Source organism: Giraffa tippelskirchi, chromosome 5, assembly GCF_054371585.1.
Source record: "Giraffa tippelskirchi isolate mGirTip1 chromosome 5, T2T-mGirTip1v1.2.pri, whole genome shotgun sequence".
NCBI classification, from domain to species: Eukaryota; Metazoa; Chordata; class Mammalia; order Artiodactyla; family Giraffidae; genus Giraffa; species Giraffa tippelskirchi.
In genome coordinates, this window is record NC_137279.1 from 6059958 (window position 1) to 6083979 (window position 24022).

The following is a 24022-nucleotide window of genomic DNA, read 5'->3' on the forward strand; positions in this document are numbered from 1 at the left end:
AGAGCCCTGTGGCTCCAAGGATTTTCTCCAAACGCCCTTCTTTTACAAATGAGACGACTGAGAGGCCAGATGAAGACATGACTCATCCGTGGGAAGCCAGGAGCTGAGCCCAAATTCCCCCTTTTCCCAGAACAGCTACTATATCTAAGTTAATGGATACTTGATCACTCCTAGTTGAAAGGTGACAGTGGATGAACATATCTTTAGGGAAAATTCATCCAGCCATCACTTGTGAGCGAATCTGTGTCTTCCACACCTGGGTGGAAGAAAGGGCGTTCAGGACCTGAGTTCCTGAGAGCTCTTCTGAGTGGTCTGAATGTAGCAATTCAGTCTGCTTCAAGAGTGTGTTCAGATGGCCTACGTCTCTGCCTCTCTATATTAACAGAGATAATGGCCAAAGAGGGTAAGAGGATGGAAGAGAAAAGGGGCATTAGTAAGAAGGTGTAGCCCAGGGAGTGTTTCGCTCAAGGATCAGAGAGCCGTAATTCACAGAAATTTGACGATGGGCAAATTCTAACAAAAAGAAAATTATGAGTTGGTCAGCTTTTCAAATCTTTTCGTGTGGACATGTAAGTCACTGCATTGATTGGCTGGGGGTGGCAATAAGGGCTAAGTACAGAACCAGAGCAATTCACCAGAAGCCAGCCAAGAGGTGAGATCAATTCCTCTATCTCCTTTCCTCCCTCTGGTCTGATCCCCCTTCCTGCTATCACTCAGAGCCACGGCAGATGCAGGGACTCTGAGTCAGCACATCCAGCGTTGCCTTCTGGGCTCCCCAAAGACAAGCTAAATAGAATCTCATATGCGCAACCATTTTCCCTCTAAAATGGAACATGAAGAAAATAGGAGGGTCCCCGTTAACTAACTGAACATTAAACAGTGACAAGGACGCTATTTTCATTCCTCTGGTGCCAAATGGCACTAAGCTGGTGACTTGGGTGGCAGACAAAAGCAAGGGGAGCTCAAACTCCATTTTCTCTGGGAAGCAAATGTAGCTGTTTATAAAGCTCTCAACCCCATACACAGAGAGGATTGGGCCACGCAAGTGGATTTCATTGTCTGGTTTGGATCGGCGTCTACAGAGAAAAACAACTATAAAGCAAGTATATGTCCTTTCCCCCCACATCCAGCAAAACCAATCCATTTTGTTCCCTTCCAACTCTCAGTTCTCCAGCCAACTCTTTCTCTGCTGGTAACTTTTCAGGGTGCGGATGAAGCACTCTGTGGCTTCTTCTACCCCAGCAGTTATAGGACCAAGCACTTCATCTCACTTTACTCTGAAGATAAACAGGGAGCCTTGAGGTCTCAGGCAGGCTGATTGGAATAACCAATCCCAAATGCTCTTTCAGAGTTCAGGAAGCCTTATTTGAAACAGCTGATGTCCTGAACTCAGCCAGCTTTGACTGGAAATTTCACTCCACTTGAATGCAAAGTTTATACGGTTGCTGTATTACCCACAGTGAATGAATAAATGATAATTAAAAGATTGCACCTCTGTTAGGAAGACAGAAAATGCTGGAAAGGATCCTGAGAAAGAATTTAATCTGAACAGGGGCAGGTCTAAGTTGTGTTGTTTTTCAAACATGCAAAGTATACTCTTGCCTCAGGGCCTTTGCACTTATTTTCAGTATGGAATTGAAATCCAAATATATCCAGAAATTCATATCTCCTTTCCTTCATTAAAGTGTCTGTTCAAATGGCAATGCCTCCGAAATTCCCTCCCTAACCATCTTTTCTAAAATGGCATCTCTATAGTGTCAGCACTATTATCCTGTTTTATTTTCCTCACAGCACCTCGAATGCTATTTTCAAGTTTTTAAATTCTTCCGGGACGGTCTCTCAGGGGTACGTAAGTTTCACAAAGATGACTTATGCTTACCACCTTCTATACTATATCCTGAGGGCCTTTTGCACATGGTGGGTGCTCGGGGAAGATTTGTTTGTTAAGTGAATGAATTCTAGAGCTGTCACTGCCAAGTCCATTCATGTTGCCTCTGGGGATGGAGCAATGTGACTCTCGTATACTGTAAACTGCCACATAGGTGTATAACATTGTTAACGTATCAGTCTTTATTTTAAGCCCTCTCTATTGAAAAGTAGTTTCCTTTCACTTAAAGTCTTCCACTGCAAATTAAATAATTGAGGGAAATCAAGAGTGGCTTTTAGCCACCATTTTCAAAGAAAACAAATACTGATTTTGTTACAAGAGTTGGCATATTTGGTAGCACGAACCTCAGTATACAGGGCAAGAGAAAAGAGTCCTATTTGCCTAACTGTCTTAGAATTACCAGTCGTGGAAACAGTCTAGTCCCGTTGTGTCTAATTGCCATTGAGATCCGATGCGTCCCATTTTCCATTGTGCTCCAGAACTACCAGTCATGGAAATGTTCTCATTCCATTTGTGTATTAACAAGGGATCCTATTTTCTCAGAATTTTCTAGGGAGCATTTCATGTAAACTTCTCAACCACCCCTAGAGTGAGACTGTCATAGTCATTTTTTACTGGAGGACAAAGCAGATTCCAACAGCTGAAGTGAGATCCCCAATGTCAGAGCACCTGGGAAACAAATCAGTTACTGGAAAGAAGTAGCCTTCAAATTCAGACATTCAGGCCCCAAGCCCAATATTCTTTCTTCCTAACCAGACTGCGTCTTCAGGATATGTGATTTCCAGGGAAGGTAGAGTCAGCTTGGCATTTCCCACCTGGGCATTCATCTAATACATTCCTATGCCTTTTTCTAGCTGCCCTTGGGGTGAGGAATCATGTACAGATTTTGTCTCCTCACACTAGCCTCTGCAGCTGAGTTCCAACAGTCCAGAAGGGAAAAAGCATCCAGAAATCAATCAGAGAGCATTAACAGACTGTGCTTGTTAATAATCTAACAACAAACAGTAAATCCTCCTCTTAGCCTAGGCTCTCCATGCTGGACCAGCAGGGTTGTTTCCTGGGCGGGGGGAAGAGGAAGCAGAAAATAGTGTTCCTGAGAATAAAGCCAGGCACAGCCTCGGAGAACCCAATGGCAATAAGGATGCTCCCCACCAAAAGCGCCCTTCTAGCCCGGTGTGCTTCCTGCAGGAAGAGTAGTAATTAACTGGATGAGAAGCGGAGGCTCTATCCCAGCTCTACTGGGGAGGAAGCTGCTGTGCGGCTGATAACCTGTCTCAGGGCTCGCGGCCAAGGAGGAGGTCAGGCGCCCCAGGCCCTCTTTAGCTGAAGAGCACAGTTACCACAGGCAGCCACTGCTTTCCTGGTGGGTGACATTCCTCTTAGGAAAGGGTTTATCTGGTGATACCCCAAACAGTCAGTGTGGGGCTATTATTCTGCTCCTGATCACCAGTGTGAATCACACAGGTAGAGCTGGGTGGTGGCTCAAACCCTCGAACCCACTCCAGTATTCTTGCCTGGAGAATTCCATGGACAGAGGAGCCTGGCGGGCTAAGATCCGTGGGGTCACAAAGAGTCGGACACGACTGAGTGTCTGAGCAACCAGTTTCCAAAAGGGGGCAGGCTAATTTACGGAGGAGATCATGGTCTTCTGAATATATAGAATTAACAAAGTGAAAAGGAAGTGACCGCCAAGGCTTTTGAATGAGAATCAGGAAGCTAAGTCCTTCTGAAGACCTGCCGTGTGTCCAGGAGAATGGGCTACCATGATGGGAAATGCCAATAAGGATGTAAGGTGGCTCTTGCCTGCAGGAAGTTTGAAGACCAGGTGGAGAGAGAGATGAAAACAGGCACCACACGTGAACAAAATAGGATGGAACTGGGCGCTAAGTGGGAGTGAGTGATAAGTGTCAAGGTGACATTTGATAAACAGGCATTTGGCACATTAAATAAGGGCAAGGAGGACTCCACGAATGACTGAGGAAGGAATGTTTGCCAGTGCAAGGTCCTGAGCTGTGTAGCTGGAATCATGGTTGAAGTCTGACTAGAAGCTGGGAGGTGGAGGGCCTTCAAAGCGTGAAAAGACAAACTAAGACAACAGCAAGCAAGCCAACGATGACCTTAATAAATGTGTCTATGGCTCTGCATGGTTTGCAATCTATTTTTATATATTTAGCTCTCATAACTAAACTTGCGACAGGCTGGTTTAATCAGATGAGAAGTCTAAGACTCAGAATATTTAGCAAAAATACCTAATATTACTCAGTCATTAGGTATCAGAGCTGGAGCAAGAATCCAGCTCCATGCGTTTTCCTTTCTAAGCCACGGGATTTTGAAATCTTTTTGACTCTAACTTATAGCAAGAAAGACATTTTACATTATGAACTGGTACACACATGATATTGTTCTATAATACAGCACTCACCTTTACTGAGTGACGTGTTTCCTAATCTATTCTATTCTAGTCTATTTCTTTACCAGACAGTTTTGGTTGTATGATGGACCCAAAACTGAATGGCTTAAAACACCAACAGTGTAATTCACTCATGATTTTGTTGGTTTTTTTTTTCCTAGGCCAGTAGATCTCAACTGGGAATGATTTTGCCTTTTGGGGGGCACATGGTTGTGTCAAGATATTTTTGATTTTTATCACTGTGGTGGTAGATGCTACTGGCATTTAGAGGGTAGAGGCCAGAAATGCTGCTAAACATCCCATACTGTGCAGAACAGCCCCAAAACAAAGAATTATCTGGCCTCATATGTCAGTAGCACCGAGGTTGAAAAACCCTCTTCTGCACTGGGCAAAGCTCAGCTGATCTCAGCTGGGCCCGCTCATGCATCTGTGGTCAGCTGGTGGGTTGGCTAGGGGAGGCGAGAGGCTGGTTGGTTCCGGATGGGCTTTGCTCACACATCAGGTAGTTGGTTTGCAGTCTGGGAACAGGAAACTGAGGCATGTATTTTGGTTCTTGCATAGGCTGATCCATGTTCATTCACACGGTGATCATCTCAGAGTTCCCAATGGCAGCAGGAGAGGGCAAGTAAGTCGTTGTTTACGTCATGCTTGCTATTGTTCCACTGGCCAATGAGTCACATAGAGGCAGGAAAAAATGGAGGGCCATGACTGTAGCAATCTACCATCATTTCATTAAAAGAAGATTCTGTTCACAGCCTATTAAATGTATTTCATGACCTACAAATGGATCAGTACTTGTAGACTGAAAGATGCTACTTTGTATCAGACCCTTTACAAGCTATTCAACAGGATTTATCTCTTTTATTTTCCTTTTATTTCAGGAATATTGGACAATGTCATATGTGTAGTAGGGTCTCAATACATATTTTATGAATGGACATGAGACATTGGAGATGCCCATAAAGAAACTTGCCTGACTTAGGACGGATACTTGGTAAGAAAAGTTGGCTGGTTGAAGCTGAGCCAGAGCATGGCACTTTGAAAATGCCAAACAAGGGAATATCTTTATTTTTATTTTTGTTTATTTTATTTTATTTTATTTTTTGACTGCACCACCCAGCATGTGGGATCTTATTTCCCTGACTGGGGATCAAACCTGTGGCCCCTGCAGTGGAAGCTCAGAGCCTGAAGCCTTGGACTGCCAGGGGAGTCCCAGGGAAACATTTTTAAACAAGCTATCTGGATGAAGACTGAAGTACCAGATTCCTAGTCAGGCCTACTTCTCTGGATCTGTAGGGTCTCTCATACCTACCTTTCTCCTCTCATTGCATCATCCATTATTAACTAAGTTAAAATGTCTAGGCCTTCTGTACCTAATCAGAACATATGATAAAAAGAAGATTGTATCTTATAGTCCTGACAGATAGTTGGGGGGTAGGTGGAACTTACGGGAATTCAAGAAATTGTGAGCCTGTTAATTTTCTCAGAGGAAAGTTTTGCTTCTTTGGGAGAAAACAGGAAACCACTTGGGCATACAATCAAAGAATGCTTTTTGTTACAAGTCCAGAAAACCTGGTTTGAGGAATTAAGCAAGCTGTACTTTGTTTGCTGTTGAGAACTCAAGAGATTCTTGGAAGGTGAGAGATGGGGAAATATAAGTCTGCTGTATTCTAAGATCTGCTGTGTGTTGTTGGACAGGCCACTGTCCCTCTCTGGGCGTTGGCTTCCTCTTGTGTAGAGGGAGGTGATGAGATTGAATGAGCACAGAGGTCCCTTCCAGCAGGCAGGTTCTGACAGCCTGTGTGTCTCCGTGTTTCTTCTGGCTGGAGGAAGTTCCGAGCCCGTCTCCCCTCTTGGCTCATTCTTCCAGACGCCACCCTGCCTTGCAAGGAGAGTGAGCTCTTGGTGTCAATCACGGGGAACAGAATGAGAGTCTTCCTGTCTGTCCCCTGTGGGGAAATTGCAGGCAGGCAATTAATCCAGCTCTTTACATCAGACCCCCCTCCACACAGCATCTGATGGGGAAGGCCTCTCACTTCCCTTCTGGCTCCCGCATGTCACCGAACCTGTTGCCACATGATTCAGTCTTCCATTGCCATTAAAGTTAACCATCCCCGGGAAAATGAATGCACAGTTAACAAAGTGATAAGTTGATGCTTAAACTTTAAGCAGATTGCTTCCAGCTAATCTCATTTAAGTGGCAGACAGAATTACAGGCACTCTCAGCTCTGCACAAGCCCCAGCACCCAAGAAAATGAGTGGGCTCCCAAGGGGAAAACCTCGCCATGCTTCTCCTCCCAGAAGCTGAAATGGAGTGGGTATGCGATGGGGGCCAGGGAGATGGAAAACTGAAAGTGATGTCCTGCTACCCTGAGGACCAAGTTAGTGGGCTAGCCTCAGGAGCACCGCTTAACCACTCTGGGAGTCCATTTCCCTATTCAGCAAAATGGGCACAGTGGTATCTCTGAGGATATAACCCTTGGTAAGAAGTAGAGGGTGTATGAGTAGAGTGATTTATCCAGCCCTGGCACATCGGAGGCTCCCAATAACAAGGGCGGGGGTGGGGGTGGGCTCTGGGAGCTCCCTGGGAAGTCCCTTATTGCCAGCCCTAGGAGGAGACCCCTCCCTTCCAAACTCTCTTCCCCTCTGCTGCTGTTAAAGATCTTTTTACATAGATATTAACACAAAAAGGAGGCAGAGACTTGCTTACACTTTGGGAGAAGAGGAGTGATGGCCGAATTTTGTACTTGTCCAAAGATACCTTTTAAATGCAGGAATTCTCATCTTTTTGTGCCCCAAAGAAAGAAAAGCTCCTCCCTTCTGTCCCCTTCAGATTCCCAGAAGAGCACTTTTTTTCCTCAGTCTCTGGTATGAGAGTACTAAGAACCTTAAAGGTCTGGAGTGGGCTCGGTAACCCACCCCAGTATTCTTGCTGGAGAATTCCATGGACAGAAGAGCCTGGTGGGCTACAGTCCTTCGGGTGGCAGAGAGTCGGACACGACTGCAGCGACTTAGCATGCACCAGTGTGAGAGTACTAACAGCCAGAAAGGAGAGAGAAGGAGATACTAAGAAAGAGAAAAAGAGGAGAGAAGAAAAAAAAAAGCCTTCAGATGAATGAGGAATAGAGTGAGCTCATAGCAACATAGTCAGTCGCTTTCCTTTATCTCTGCTTCAGTTGTATGAATCTTGACATTTCTTGGGAATGAGGAACTCCTAAAGTTAATTGAGCAGCTGCTATATTCCAGGAACTGTGTCAGGCCACTGAGGAGCCAGTGGAAGGAAGGATGGGTGTAGTGCCTGCCCTCAAAGAGCTTATAGGCTGGAGAGGAAGACATCATACAACAGCCGCAAAGAAGTGATCCCAGCTGCTTAGTCTAGGACATCAGGGCAGGCTTCCCAAGGACCGGGACAGGTAGGGGATGAGAGAATAAGCAGGGATTTCTTAGGTCAACAGAGGGGCCGTTGGGGACAAGTTTTTAGGTAGGAGGCGGAGCATGGGGAAAGGCTTAGAGAGGGAAGTTGAGGTTGAGTTCAGAATGGAGAGAAGCTGAAGACAATAGGAGTGGAGAGGGTCAGGGAGATGAAGGTGGTGAGCGCTGTGGGGAGGGAGGCTTGCCTGCCTGACTCCACTGGGCAGGATCTACGTCACCATTTTGAGGATTTCCACAAAAGCGCAGTAGGAAAGCCCTGCTTTTTCTGAGTTCCTTGAATGGTATTAATATACAGAACTTAACTTGGTGATTTACTATAGCTTTTATTTGGTAACAATATTAGCTTTTCTTTGGTAACAATATAGTTTGAGATTTTGTAAAGCATTTTGGAAAGGATTATCTTCATTGACGGAGGGAGCTCTGGGTGAGAGTGGTAGTTGTATTAATAGCACAGAGCTAGTCAGGGGCAGAACAGCTTTGTGGCTTCCTTCCACGCCCTTTTGTCTATAACTGCCCAGAAGCAGAAAGGATACATGTTAAGGTAGAGAACCTGACCTATATAAATGTCTGTAAAAGCTTGTCAAGGCACCCTCAGAATATTGCCCCAAACTCACAGGGGTAAAGGCCCAAACTCACTCACTGAATATTTTAAATTTTTGAGGAAAATGTAATGCAACTCAGCATGGTCAGACACTAGGCAAACTGTCAGCCCCAGGTTTGCTTATGCTTCAACATTCGACAGTACTGCATTTCTTTTGATGGCATCGTTTTTTTTCTTTTTTTTTTCAGTAAAATGTACATAAAATTTACATTTTAACCATTTTTAAGTGTACGGTTCAGTGGAATTAAGTACAGTAAGGTTTTTGTGCAAATATGCCCACTATCCATCTTGAGAACGTTCTCATCATCCCAAACGAACTCTGTACCCATTAAACATCAGTTCCCCTTTCTCCCCTCCCTTCAGCTCCTGGCAACCAACACTCTACTATCTGTCTCTGTGAATCTGACTCCTGTTGGTACCTCATGGGGCTTCCCATGGCTCAGCTGGCAAGCGGAATCATGCAACCGTTGTTCTTTTGTGTCTGATTTATTTCACTTACAACATTGTCTTCAAGGTTCGTCCATGTTGCTGTGTGCATCAGAGTTTCTTTTCTCTCTGGGGTCAATAATATTCTCTCTCTCTCTCTCTCGCTGTATATAGTATACACACACATACACATACACACACACATATGTATATGCACCACATTTTCTTGACTCATTTGTCAATGAGACTGAGGTTGTTTCCACCTTTTGGCTGTTGTGAATAATGCTGTTTTGAACGTTGGTGTATACATTACTGTTCGAATCCCTGCTTTCAATTCTTCTGAGCAGATACCCCAAAGCAGAATCACTGGATCACATGGCAATAATTCTAGGTTTCATTTTTTTGAGCAACCACCACGTTGTTTTCCACAGCGGCCATCCCATTTTACGTTCCCATCAGCAAGGCACCATCATATCTTTGTGAAGTTGTGTTTGTGTTTATGATAGCTGTTATGATAAAAGGTAAGTATTATGTTAAAATCGATGCAGATCAAGAGGTAAGAGTGGTGATATTTAATCTGACTCCAAGGTTTGAGAATTCTGCACAGGTCTCCTTTGCAAGTAATTGCAGTTATCTAAGAATAAAGTGCAAATAATTTTTATTTCAATTAATGTGCATTATTTTTCAAATGGCTACTATGTTATTAGGACATTAAATATCATTATGTATTTAACCTAACTTTAGTTAGGTATGTATTTAATCTAACTGCTTAATAAATGGAACAGTTAGCTATTTCCTCTGGCTTAGGGATGCCATGAAAGCAATTACTGAGACACTAAGGAGGCCATAAACTGAGTCTGGAAACCTCTGGCCTAGAGGGTGAGCATGAAAGAAAGAGAGCTAGGAAAGCTGGGGCTTCCCCTCTCCTTTCTCCGTGGTCAATAACAAGGTGCTGTTGCCGGAATCATCCAAAAGAGATACGATTTCTTGTTTCTTTCACTTTTCCAATGATACAGAGTTGAGTGAAACCAGCAAGGCACTGAGCTTCCTCAATTTTGCATCTAGTAATTTGGTTATATGAGTTAATAGTTATGATGAAATTAGTTAATAATGCAGGCAAGTGCATCTTAAAAATATATCATCGCCAGATTCCTTCTGGGTTGGTAGCACTAGCTTTGAATCTCCTAATGGTTCTGAAATAACTTGATCAGAAATTACATTTGTCTCCCCCAAATCAGGCTCAGATTAAGCTGATAAGAATATATTTCAGAAGTCACTTCCTTCTGACATTGTTCCATATTCTCCCAGCAGAGATGCTGTTTATTTCACTTGGTCCCATGCGTTTTGCTTATACTTCTTTCAGTTAAGACATTTTCCCAAGTGGATTTTGTTTATTTGTCTATCTTTATTTATTTTTCCTCTAGAAAGTCAGTTCCTGAGGACAACAACTTTAATTCATTTAACTCTAAGCCCTTATTTCCAGCAAGTATTAGTTTAGTTATATGAGGGGAAAAACAGTAAAAATAATAGTACTTTAGACCTAAGAATTCCACTTGTGTAATTTAAGAATATTTGTTTCACTTGTGTAATTGTATCACAAGGATGTAAGAGTAAATATGTAAAAACTTTATGGACAAGGATGTTCTTAGTTGCATCATTTCCAATCCAAACAAATAGTACAGGACTTTAAGCATTGAACAATAAGAAAAAGTTTAATTACGTTATCACATATCCATTCAATGATCAGGTGGCCATTAAAAATAATGCTTACAAATATTTTATAATAAGAAAATGCTTATGATAGTATACAAGTTAAAGAAAAGTATGGTTCAAAATTGTGCATATGGTCTAATCTCAGTTTTGAAAAATAACACAAAAACTTGGCATTTAAAAGGAAAAAAAACTGGGAGAAAATAGATTAAGACTATTTAGCACTTACTGTCTCTGAATAATTAATAGCTTTCTACTTAGTACTCTTGTTACATTTTGCGTGATTTGCCTGAGCATGATCCTTAGTTTATGCTATCTCCCCCTCTGGGAATGCCTTTCCTTTTTCTTTGTATGTTGGAACCAGTTTGCTCAGACCAACTTAAATACTAGCTCTTCCCTGATGAAATTTTCTATCTACTTGTCTGGCCTCCTATAGCTTTCATATAGTACATCTTTCAGCTAAAAATGATGTTATGTTTTAAGATTTCCCTTTAATATCTTACAGTCCGTAGAAATGGAAAGTAGTCTGGATCAGGAAGCAGACTGCCCAAAGCTGAATCTTATCCCTACACTTATTCCCTAAGTGACCTTGCCCAGGTTATTTATTCTTTCAAGGCCTCATTTTCATTATCTGTAAAATAGAGTTATATCTTATATCTAGATATAAACTTCTCTGAGGCATAGAGACCTTGTCTTTATAGCCAGTGATTTACTCTAAGGCTTTGCTACATAGAAAGTGAAAACCTATTTTAGTTAATTACATGCAGTTGACATAGGGAACCCCATGGTGTTAGTAGTAGGCATATTCACGGGCACAAAGTACTTTGCAATAAAGTAGATCAGTAGCAACTGTGACCAGTTATACCAGGTATGGCCTTATATTTTAAAGGCTATTGACAGACATGAGTTTGAACAAGCTCCGGGAGCTGATGATGGATAGGGAAGCCTGGCGTGCTGCAGTCCATGGGGTCACAAAAAGTGGGACACGACTGAGCGACTGAATTGAACTGGCCTTTTTATTTAGCTATTATATCTCATATAATTCCAGGAAGGTTCTCATTTGTTCATTTCCTGGGAAAACTTTCTATTGAATTCACATTATGTGATAGTTACTGTTCTAGGTTCTGGGGACAGAAGTGATACAAGGAAAGGAACTTAAAATTTAGTGTTCATGGTGATGGTAAGTAGAGACAAGGTAACATGCAGTTACACGCAGGGGCAACAGCTCTAGTAGGAACATGAAAAAGATACATCGGAGGCACACAGGCCAGAAGCTGCAACTCTTAAAGGGAAATAAGAAATAACAAAACCTTTGCAGAGCAAGAGATGCTTGTGCTGAGGCTCAGAGAATGAAGAATTATCTAGGTGAACTGGGTTTGAAAATGCCCTTCAAGGAAAAGAAATCAGCAAGTCCGAAGGCCTGAAGTTTATTTTTCTTCTGACCCTTGATTTTGGGGAGACACTGTTGTTTCTGGCTGAGTCAGCTGTTGAGATAGTTAATGGTAGTAATACTGACCCTGAAGAAGGAGGCTCAGAGATTTTGTATATTTAGGATAGTGTCTCATCGTGAACTTGGAGGTGATTCAAAAATATCTGGGACACAAATTATATGTCTAAAACAAAGTGAAACTGAGCCTGCAGAGGTGTGAATGTGTGCAGCCTGAAGCTGGAGAGGTGAGCCTGAGTCCTGAGCTAAGAGACCTGATGCCGTGGAGGTGAACATGTGACCCACCTGGAGGTCCTGAGGCTGGGGAGGTGAGCTTGGGTACCACGCTAAAGGAGCTTAAATCCATCCTCACAAAGAGACCAAGCCCGGAAGGATTCTTAATAGTGAGCGACATTATTAATTTTTTAAAGAATAAACTTAATGGAAGGCAAACTTATTAGGAGGCAATATGGTGACCTAGGGAGACCTGAATAAAGATAGATGCAGCGCATAAACTGATTTGAGAAACAGTCAAATTCAACAGGATAGCAATGGAGTGAGTGTGGGTAGTTAAAAAGCAAAGCAGGACATAACTGGAACTGGTGATGACAATCACCAAGACAGAAAAGCAGAATGTACTCTCTGTTTTAGAAGGAAAAATAGAAGCATGAGTTTGAATGTAGTCTTAAGCTTGAGTTTCTGTGAGATATCCAGGCTGGACAGATATATGTCCTAGAAAGCTGGATATTTGATATTTGGAGCTCAGAAAAGAGATTTAAGACTAACTTCAGAGAGCTAATGATAAAATAAGGCATTAAAATAGAAGTGGAAGATAAAAATCATGCTGCTAATGATAAAATGAGGCATTTGACATTGAAACAAAATAAAAATCATGAACTCAAAAAAAAATCATGAACTCAAAAAAAACTCAAAAAAAAAATAAAAACTTAACAATTGTTGATATTGAACATTTAATTTAGCTTGGAGCTTTCTAGAAATCTGGACAAAACAGAAGGTGCTATTCTGTCCACAGTATGTTTTCCCTTGCCAGAGTTTATGAAAAAAGTGTTTTCTCATAATAATACATCAGAAAATTTGGGGAAATGGCAGAGTGCTAATGACCCTCCCTGAAAGCCAGAAAATGCAATTTAAAGACTCAGCATTTACACTATTGGCACAGAAAACATTCCCATTAGAGGGAAAATATTTGACCCTGTCAGAAGTCATAGAGAAATGTATCAACATGTTTAAATATTTGCAAGGATTGGTATCTTAGGAAAAAGCAATTTCTTAAAAATGTCTTGTCAAATGGCACTTTGACTAACCCTTTTAATTCTTAGAAGACTGATTGGTTAAAATTAATTGAAGTTTTATATAAAACTCAGTGATAAGCTAGTCAGGCCCAGACTGAAGACCGTGTTTTCTTCTTTCTTTTCAGACATGCATTCCATGCCAGATCCTGGCCACCATAATCACATTTTACGTCTCGACCCCGCAGAGCAGTCCTGCTGAGCAAACACTTGGCTCTCATCTCCGCCAAGGCTTGGTCCGATATATTTGTTGAAGAGATCTGACTGTCTCAACTACTGCTAATGCCCACCATCCCGTTTACCCTCCTCTGAATGAATACAAGTGTTTCCCAAAGAAGACAGCTCATCTTTGAGTTTCTTAGTTTTCCAAACATGGTTTGCTTTGAGCTCAAGGGGGAAAATAAAAGCCTCAGGAATTTCAGCAGGTCTTATTGTAATTTTATTAAATAGAGCCCAGCTTGAACATCATCTGTATTCTGAGTTCCAGCTCTTTGTCAGGCCCTTGTAAATGTTGATGCATGGTTGGCAGGTTCTTTAGGTGTGGTGTATTAGTTTCCTAAAGCTGCCATGTCAAAGTGCAACAAACTGGGTGGCTTAAACAACAGAAATGCATTGTCTCACAGTTCAGTAGGCCAGAAGTCCCAGATCAAGGTGTCAGCAGGGTTGGCTGCTCCTGAAAGTTGCGAGGAAGAGTCAGTCCCATACCTCTTCCCTAGCTTCCGGTGATTCGCTGGTGATCTTTGGCTTGTATTTGCATCTCCCTGATCTCTGTCTTCATCTTCCCGTGCCACGTTACCAAGTGCCCGTCTCCTGATGCCTGCCTCTGTGTTTAAATTTCCCCCTTTTTATAAGGATTAGGGCCATTTTGGATCAGGGCCCCTTCTAAGGACTCCATTTTAACTTAATTACTTCTACCAAGCCCTCTGTTTTGAAACAGGGTCACATGTGAAGTACCGGCAGTTAGACATTCAACGTTCCTCTGGGGGACACAATTCCACCCAGAACGTGTGGTCTGCACTTCCTAAGAAAGTGAGGGGTTCTCGAACTTTGAAACACGTTAGACGCACTCGAGGAGCAACAAGTCCTCAGGCCCCTTTCTCTCTCTGCCAGGGTGCCCTGATCGCTCCCCTCTGCACAGCCCTGTCGCTGATGTGACGGCCAAGGAGAGAGGGAACATTCCTTATATCTCTACAGGGAAACATTTCCCAAAGCTCGCTCTGCAACATGAGTCATGCGAAACACTCAGCAGTAAAAGATCCCAGGCAGTTGAGTTCTGGAAAGACATTCCCAAACCTCACAATTAAAACAGGAGCCGTTTAACCTGATGGCTGTTTTTTGTTTGTTTTGTTTTGTGACTTGAGGATCTTACTACCCTCCCATGGAATTAATGTTCGATAGAGAACATTATGGGAAAGGCTGGTTTAATGTTTACTGTTTACAGAACGTATTCACAGTTCTCTCATTTGATTCTCAGAATGGGTTCTGGTGGACGCAGAGTATTTATTATGGGTTTGTGGTGGAGAAACCACAGTTTACAGAGGTCCATCACTGGCCAGGATGAGGTGGCCAAAAGTGACGGTGATAGAACTTGCATCTAAGCCTTTTGATTACACATCCAGTACTTTCCCCCTCCTTCGGCACAGAGTTTCTCAAGATTGGAACTCTGTTACATAATCTCTCTCTCCCTTTTTCTTTGCTACCGTAATTGCATTCAGGACAATTCCTCAACCTTTTCTGAGAAGCGACAGCATCATTTCTGGGTGAGGATGAGAAGGACAAACCAGAGGGTAGGGAGCAACTACACACCCATGATGCTCTGCCTCGGGCTGCCTGCCTCCTCCTCTCCCCAAATTCTCACTTTTATTTAGCAGTTGGGCTGTTCTTTTTCTCTTATTTGCTGCTGCTAAGTCACTTCAGTCGTGTCCGACTCTGTGAGACCCCATAGACGGCAGCCCACCAGGCTCCCCTGTCCCTGGGATTCTCCAGGCAAGAACGCTGGAGTGGGTTGCCATTTCCTTCTCCAATGCATGAAAGTGAAAAGTGAAAGTGAAGTCGCTCAGTTGTGTCCGACCCTTAGCGAACCCATGGACTGCAGCCTACCAGGCTCCTCTGTCCATAGGATTTTCCAGGCAAGAGTACTGGAGTGGAGAAACTCTACAGGCTTTATAAATCATCTGACTTCAAACTCACTACACATTCTCTCCATTCCAATATCATCTCTCCCTCCCTGTCCCTCATCTTCAAGCGTCCCTACTTTATTGGTTCCTGAAATGCTTGTGGCTTTCAGGACACAGCTTTCATCTCTTGGATGCTGTCTGTTGCCGTAGACATTTGTCTGAAGGGAGTCTGGGTTCCAGACCTGCAGGGATTGCCAAAGCTCTCAGACCCTGTTGGGGCTGGTTAGTCCCTGCGCCGTTGTCCTCTGACTCACGAACACGAAAACCCTCCATCATTCCATCACTTCACCCACTGCCCAGGGTGGGCTGTTTCTCAAAGGCAGGGTCAGGGACAGAAGTTCCTTGTCTTAGGAGGAAAGCTGATTTAATTTAAAGAACATCTCTGGGTGTTTCATCACTTAGGGTGAAAGAGGGAAGTTTCTCAAGCATTTGGGGAGTAGGAGTTTATGTAGCAGGAATTGTTGGAATAGATTCTGTTCTACTGGACTGTGGGATTGCTCTATGAAGTTGGCCTTACACTCTTTCTGGGGTAGAGCTCTGATCTGACTATGATGTGAAAGGCATGGCTGACCTTCTGACCTCCTTGGTAACAGCCTCCCAGCATCATCTGTGGACTGGTGCTGCACTGATACAGACTCAGCAGTAGTCATCCTGGGGAAGGACGGGGAGCTGGCACTGAGCCTGACTTCAGGCAGTGAGATGCCCAGCTGTCAGTCACTCCTGCGAGGAGAAGTGAAGCTACAGTATTTAGTATCTACAGGGGTCTGTGAATTCCAGCCCCTGTGGAGCCATGCTGGTCTGAAGCATGTCCAGGGAAGTGAGGTCTGTAGGGAGTAGGATGGTAGACAGGGAGCAAGACCAAAGGTCAGGATTGTAGCTCCCGGTGGTCCATCTAACCGAAGCCCTCCACGCATTGCCTGGGGCCACTGGGACAGGGGTCAGGGTGAGGAGGGACAGGAAAGGGATGGGGTGATCAGGGAAGGCAGACCCCCACACTAAGGAAACGCTTTGCTCTACGTTGCACATCCCTTCCTGTCCCCCTACTCTGCTCTGTGATTGGCATTTGGTGCCTTCTTTTCATTCCAGGTCTCTCAACCAGAATGATGTCACTGTTGACAGTTTGGGCTGGATGACTCTTTGCTGCATGAATTATCCTGGGCAATGTAAGGCGTTTGGTGGCATCCTTGACCTTGGCCCACTAGATACCAGGAGCACCCCACAAATTGTAACCATGAAAAAAATGTCTCCAGACATTGTTCAGGGTTACCTGGGGGTGAAAAATTACATTTGCCCCCTTGACTGAGAACCACTGCTCTAGAGAAAAGAACTTTAGGGGTGTCGGGAAGCTAGGCCCTGAACAAAGAGTGTCAACTATTTGCTAAGGGCTGAGCTTCAGTCCTGCCTGGGATATAGACCATCCAAGAGAAGCTGGGGTTCTTACAGCTTCATTATATAAATACAAGCCATTCAGTAGGGATTCCTGGGACACTGGGACAGGCACAGCTGTTACACAGGGCTCGGTCACAAGGAGCACGTCATACACCGCGCACACAGCCTCAAGGTCAACTCCAGACATCACCTGCTGGCAGGACAGAGCATCCGTGAACTTGGTCAGTCTTGGTTGAAACTGTTCACGAACTGAGGAATGCAGGTAGGTCTCCATCAGCTGCAGCAGAATAGGTGTAAGAAAAGTGACAGGGAAAACCGTGGTGATGATGATGATGAAGACAAATGTTTTTATAAGACTTACCACATGTGACACTAGTCTAAAACTTTGTCCTTTTTTTTTCCTATCTGGATATAAATCTGGCTCATTTCCTAACTGTCTTCAGGTCACTGTGTAAATTTTACTATATCAGAGATGCTTTCCCTGGACATCTTGCAAAAAATAGCAAGCACTTCCCCTTCACTCGCAATCCCTTTTACCCTGCGTTATGTATTCCCAGGCAGCGCTAGTGGTAAAGAGCCTGCCTGTGCAGGAGACAGAAGAGATGAAAGTTCAATCCCTGGGTAGGGAACATCCCCTGGAGAAGGAAATGGCAACCCACTCTAGTATTCTTGCCTGGAGAATCCCATGGACAGAGGAGCCTGGCGGGCTACAGTCCCTGGGGTCGCAAAGAGTCAGACACGACTTGGCAACTAAACAACAATGTTCTTCATAGCACCTATCACTATCTGACATGTTGCATACTTACTTTTTGATAATCTATCTCCTTGCTCATGATAGTAAGCTCTACAAGAATGGAAACTTTTTTTTTTCCACTTCTATACACCACCAGTTATTTAATTTAAGGGGTTGTTATGGGCTGAGTTGTGTCCCCTCTAAAAGCCTATTACCCTTAGAACCTCAGAATGTGATTGTATTTGAAGGTAGGACCTTTAAAGAGGTGATTCCATTAAAACGAGGTCATTGGGGAGGAGCCCTAATCCAATCCAACTTTAATCCTTGTAAGAAAAGGAAATTTAGATACAGAAAGAGACTCTCGCCTCCTGCTGTGTGGCCTGGTTCCTAACATGGACCAGGACCAGTCCATGGCCTGAGGGTTTGGGACCCCTGCATGGTCCATGGCCCAGAGGTTAGGGACCCCTACTTTAAAGCTCAGATCTTATAGCTCAGTGTGTGCTAAGGCTGATCCAAGTCCTACCCGCTGGCTTGTATCTGTTACACTCTTTCCAGCAGTGGAAATCGCACTGAACATGGAGTGAAGGACGCAACCCCACCTCCTTGTCTGTGTTGTCTTATATTCCTCACTTTCCTTCTCTAGGCCGCCCTTTCCCAAATACAGTGGGGGCACATTAGACTGGATAATTTCCTAGGGCCCTTCCAGTCCTAATTTTCTATATGTCCATTCCCTTTCTTAAAACACTCCCCTGTCTTTCCAGCTGTATCCTCAATGGTACGTGTGGCTTGCTTGGTTTTCTCTGTCTCAATTTTGTGTTGGCTGGCCAAAGAGTGCTTCTGGTTTGGGTAGCATTGCACTCCTGATCTGGCCCATAAAATAGAGAGCAAAACAAACAGATGGGCTCGTTCTCCTCTTGGGATGTAGCTGATGGGTTTGCCTCTGGAATTACTGGCCTTCCGCTTGCTGACTGCCTTCATTCTGAAAGGTCATTAGCGGCTTTGTCCTCAGTTCAGAAGATCTGTTTCCCATTTTCTTCCCAATCTCCCTGCCAGTCCACCCCTCGCTGACTCCATCTCCCAGTGTCGGTAATCCTATGTAAGCACCGTCCTCCTGGGGCCCCGATCTCCCAAATCCCACGGGTTCCTCCTCTGAATCTGACAAAGGAGATGCTAAGGGGTGGATACCCCAAGAGTGGGGCCTAGTTGAAGACTTTATCTACTCCTTGCAGCTGCATCTTTTGTGAGTTGCATTCTCTGGCTCGTCAATACCATTTCCCATTAAATTAAATAGCTTATTGACTGGTGTGCCACATGGCAATGGGGTTGATGGGATTCACAGAGACTCCTCACTGCTCCCGCCCTCCCCCCAACAATCACAGGTCACTGCTCAGTAAATCAGCTGGTAATGGAGTTTGAACTCTCAGAATCAGCTCTGTGTACCCTTTTTATTTGTTTTTAATTTGTATCAATGGTAATTCTGTCTGTATCAATTTATGTGAAGGTACAGGCTGCAGAGCTAAGGAAGTGCCCTTTTTTATCCCATTAACCGCAGAGAGGGACAATCACCTTTTCTGGCTTCTCTCTGGCGCCTGGTCCAGTGGCCGAGGAGCATCCCCTTTCACGGAAGGGCACCCAATGTCAGGACTCGCCAAAGTGCCTCCTAATCTCCACCAGACCCAGGGTGCAGCACTGGATTTGTTTGCCCCAGGTCATCCTTCCTCGCACCTTGTTGTTCAGACGAGCTATAAAATGAACATAGGATGGAAGTGTCTGGAGGGAGGAGCTTGCCCCTCGTGACCTTCAGGATCGCCTGGCTGGCAGGCTCCTTTCTGCCAAGCTGGTTCTTAAGCATTCTGCAGATCCCTTCTGCTAGAATTCGGTCTGCTTCCTTAGTCTAGCTCCGCCAGGTTATTCATCTACAGGTGAATGCTATTTACAATTCATCAGTGTTGGGCCTGGACTGTAAAGCAGAGACAGTTTCCTGCAGTGCCCTTTACCTTCCTCTCAGGGTCCTCTTTTTTCCCCTCTGGCCCTGTAAAAAAAAAGAAAAATGGAGATACAGAATGGAAATAAAACTCATACAAGAATGGTTGAATGTAAATCCACTTGGGATTCCCCAGGATAGGCATGGCCAAGGTGGAAACAGTCTGGGGCGACAGAAGTCACCCCTGGAGAGAAGCAGATGGGTCTACATCCCATAGGATGAACCTCGTACTGATTCCAAGAAGGAAGGGCATGAGGGGGTTAGTGGTGAGAGAAAGTCGGACAGAAAGTAGGAGCCACTCTAAGCTGTAATCTCACGTCCACCTCCTATATGATTCGATACACTGTCAAAGAAGGGCTAAAAAAAAAGAGGATAACACTGAGCTCCAAGCAAGAGACCAAACCCAGAGGCTGCTCAGAATGCAGAGGGCCAGGTGGAATTCAATCTTGGGCGTGGAGGATTCCAGACATAATTCCCTAAAGCTTTAAGGAGACTACGAACCCAGCTGGCATTGGCATCACTTTGCCAGCTTACAGAGAGTGTGTTTCTGCTCCCACAAGAGCCTCTGTGGCCTCTGGTCTTATGAGGACCTCTGCTAAGCCCTGCAGGGCAGCCCCACCTCTGTGTCCTCAGGTTGGGTTTCTTCATTTGTTCCTATCTCGGGATCTTCACTCTCTGTCTGTCTCACCTCCCAAGTCCTGGAAGCTGGTTAAAAAAAGCCCATGCTGTGCAGGGCACAGAGGGTATAAGGGAACTCTCTGTACCTTGCTGTCAATTTTCCTGTGAACTGCTCTAAAAAGAATAAAGTCTTCTGAAGAAAGTCTATGTTGTCCCAGCTGAGGACAAACTGTCAATTTTTTTATTTAATTTTTTTAACTTTTAAATTTTGTGTTAGAGTATAGTTGATTAACAATGCTGTGATGATTTCACATGGACCGCAAAGGGATTCAGCTGTACATATACACGTATCCATTCTCCCCCAAATTCTCCTACCATCCAGTCTACCATATAACATTATATATTGCTATATTTAAAATGGATGACAAATAAGAACCTACTGTATAGCACAGGGAACTCTATTCAATGTTGTGTCAACTGCTTACTTTTAAAATTCAAGCCCTCTCCTAACCTCTCAAAGTTCTGGACTTCTTACTATCTTCTTGTGTAAGCGGCACCTCTAGTAAAATTCATTTGCTAGTTTGTATTTAAGTGAAACCCCATTAATCCTGAAATTTAATTATTTGGTTAGATCGAATTCTTTGACTCCCAAGTTACTGGTTCCTCCCACCTCTGGTCAGTTTATGAAATTGGACTCAGGGGGCCAGACTCCTATAACAGACCCATTTCACAGATCAAATGCCAATCAGATGGATGATCTGATGATGATCTGATGATCAGATCAGACTGATGGGCTTTAGGGATTAAGTTTGAGGGAGATGGAAAAATGATTTTGAACAGAGGAAACTTCCCACTGAAATATCTCAGTTAATGAAAAGCAATATATGGAGAGTGCTTACTAAATGCTGGGCTTTTCACAAGCACTATTTTCTTTACTCCTCCTATAATACTATGAGGCTAGCTTGATGAAAATAACCCCTTCCCTCACCTGAAAATTGTTATAATAATAATTTACCTTACTGGGTGCTTTTGAAGATCAAATAAAATATAGTATATGCCATAAGAGTTTGTCAACCTCATACATTTTGCAAATGTTAGTTGATGCTGTTACTATGTCTCAAATCAAACCTCACAGGCAAGTGGTAATTTCAGGTGTAATTTCAGGTCTCTGTGTAGTTGGCTGCCTCCCTCAGATCTAAACTACTCAGCTCTGTAGCTGGAGTTGTGAATTTGATTACATCTCATTGCTTTGCTCTTAGGCACCCATTTTTTATTTTTTATTTTTTCTGCTTTAAAGAAGAGTTGTAATAAGGCAAGAGTTCCTCTCTTAGCTCAGGACCTGGAGTCTAAGTTAGCTTCAAAGGGAACTGTTTCACAATCCCTTAGCCAGCTGGCCGGATGACCTGCAGGGTGGGCTGATAAGGTTGGCCGTGCTGGAAGCGGCTCAGGTTTGTCCACTGGATGCTCTTGCATCTGACTCCTGGAAGCCTCTAGCCGCTTAATGGCTTCATTTAAGTGATAATATGAGCAGATCGTATGTCAGGTTGTTAAAATGGTGATAACATATTGCACTAGGAGAGCATTATCTATGGTAACTGCATTATAATGGCGAGGGAATGTCGACAGAACTACACATGATATTCCCATAAACACCAAATGAATTCAGAGCGACGAGGCTATTCATTCCAAGAGCGGCCAAGGCAGGAAGAGGTAACACTTCATTTTCCAGGACCTCATTTCCAAACATCACAAAAGGAGACTCATGCAGGCAGGTGTTGACCCATCAAAGTCAAACAGATCCACACGCTTCTCTGATTCATAATCGCTCTGGACACCCACTTACCCATCTTCGAAGCAGTGTGCAAGCACACACAACTTTCTCCTGAGCCATAAGTACCGTATGTCCAAGCTTCACTTCACTCTCCTAGGGAATTATGGAGGTAGGACTGCACAGAAAAGCATCCAGGCAGTCTTGTCCCCCACCTCCCCACTCCCTACACCCTGAGGCCACCCCCGAAACAGTAACGTCAGAGAATCTCACTTTGTCATCCCCAGCCCCCAGGTTTCAATCCCCTGGGCAATTTGAGAAGAACTCCTCAATACCCAACCCGAACGCCTTCTGCTTTGGTGTGCCAGTCTTAAAGTACTGTCTGGCCCAGGGCATTCACATCTTAAAAGAAGACTCTAAAAGAGAAGAGGGCTTCTTCAGAAAATGCAGGTGTAACCAACCTTAAGCTGGCAATCATAATAGTTACCTCCTGTGTAATGCTTATTACAAGCCAAACAATGTATTTCCTTTATCTGTAAATCTCAGAAACTTCTCCAAGGCTGGGTTTACAATTCCCATTGTAGAGATGAAATAACTGTTAAATCACAAGCAAGAAGGGATAGAACTAGCATTTAAATACAGTTCTGCAAAGCCTTTGTTTTGGATCGTCTTGCCCAGTAAATTGCCTGACATCTTTGAGTCTGTTTTCCTATTCACTAAGTTCTACATCAAGTTCTGAAACTGTGTCCCTGCCTTACAAGGCTATTATGAAGGTGACTTAGACAATACAATATATATATGCCCTTGTGAAACTACAAATCACGAAACACGTGTCTATAATCTCTCGTGGAAAGTGTAAAGTCCTGGGTGTAGAGTAACAAAAGCTGAGTTCAAGTGCCTTATTGGATAGGGTTCTTCAGTCCATCACGGTCTACCCTTGTGGGATTAAGCCCTGCCTTCTTCCTGTAAAACGGGCAGTGAGCCCTTTGGCACTGGCGGTGGGCAGGCTCTTCGTTGCCTGCCTACTAGTATCCTCCACGTGCTGGCCTAGGAGCTTCTGCTCTAGTAGCTGATAGTCTAAAGGGGCGAATAGACTGTGTAAACAAATAGCAAGAATAAAAGTTCCTAAGTGCTGTAATAGAGGTAAGTGTAAAGTGTTTTGGGAGCATCAATGAGGCAAAGCACCTCGTCCTCAACAACCTCATTACAAGGAAACAGATGGATCGTGCTCTATCAAAACTAATAGAATGAAAGATATTGCAAAGGCAATATGCGCTCAAGTGCTTGGGAAACTAAAGCGTTACATACAAGAAGGAGAGCTTATGATTCGCCCCAAGGAAAGAATTGCTATCTGAGGGATTCCCATGCCAGTGGGGAAATATTTTTAGGGGAATATGTTCCTGGTGGTTCCTACATGACACATTCAGGAGGCTTTCTGGTCCCTTGGCTCTGCTATAAGCCCTGTTTCTCAGCGCCAGCCTGAGTCCCTCTTTACTATAATCTCCTTCTATTTCAAAAGGTGAAGGATTGTGACCTGAAAGCTTGTAGGCCTGAGGCTTTCCCATCACCTGAGCAGTGAGCCCCAGGGAATCCCCCGGGGCCAGAAGGAATGGCCTTCATCCTTTCGGAAAGCGATGAGACAGGAAGCTCTGAAGCACTGATTCCCTGGCCCCGGGGAAGCCCTGAGGCCAGGGGAGATTTCTGGCAGCCCCTCTAACACTGCAATTCTCTCAGCTTACCTGGCTGTGATTTGGGATCAGGGCTGTTGTTTTTCACTGCTTAATAAGAGAGATGCTAGCAAGAGAACAATGCATTCCTGTTGAAATATTTTGGCATCAAAATCCATATAGGGTACGGTTGCATTTATGTGAAGTGTCCAGAGTAGCCAAACCCAGAAAGAAAGAAGGCAGATTAGTCGTTGCCTAGGGTTGGGCGCTGAGAAGGGTGGGGGCTGGGAAAGGATGGGGAGTGAATGCCAGCGGGCAGAGGGGTCCTTTCTGGGGCAACGGGAATGTCCTCAAGTTGACGGGGGTGATGGTTGCAAACTCCATAAATAAGCTAAAAACACTGAATTGTATAGTTTAAATTGGTGAAATGTATTTTAAGTGAACTATATCTCAATAAAGCTGTTAAAATGTAAAACATAGACA